The sequence below is a fragment of the Phasianus colchicus genome, unplaced genomic scaffold (genome assembly GCF_987193195.1).
Source record: "Phasianus colchicus unplaced genomic scaffold, bPhaCol1.hap1.1 HAP1_SCAFFOLD_44, whole genome shotgun sequence".
Taxonomy (NCBI): Eukaryota; Metazoa; Chordata; class Aves; order Galliformes; family Phasianidae; genus Phasianus; species Phasianus colchicus.
The window spans coordinates 1159593-1160000 of NW_028325224.1; the positions used below are offsets into that span (position 1 = coordinate 1159593).

General features: G+C 72.5%; 1 non-coding gene across 1 annotated transcript; it reads left to right on the forward strand.

Moving 5' to 3' along the window:
• Nucleotides 1–153, forward strand: LOC149912088 (5.8S ribosomal RNA). The gene has a single exon (XR_016462452.1). It is a non-coding gene; the product is annotated as a 5.8S ribosomal RNA (ribosomal RNA).
• The last annotated feature ends 255 nt before the right edge of the window (nucleotides 154–408 follow it).

Sequence of the window (408 nt, forward strand, 5' to 3'; positions counted from 1 at the left end):
GACTCTTAGCGGTGGATCACTCGGCTCGTGCGTCGATGAAGAACGCAGCTAGCTGCGAGAATTAATGTGAATTGCAGGACACATTGATCATCGACACTTCGAACGCACTTGCGGCCCCGGGTTCCTCCCGGGGCTACGCCTGCCTGAGCGTCGCTTGACGGTCAATCGCCGACGGCCGCCGTCCGCGGCGGCCGCGCGGCGCGGCTGGGGCGCCTCGCAGGCCCGCGCGCCCCTCCGGAGGCGGGTCGCGGTGCGCGTGTGTGTGGGGGGGGGTGCCGCCGTCCGTCCGTCCGTCCGTCCGTCCTTCCCCGCGTGGGTCGGTCGTTCGGTCGGTTCGGGCGGCCGGCTTCCCCTCCGCCCCACCGCCCCGGTCCCTCGACGGCGGCGTCGCGGCGCGGGCCTTCGTCC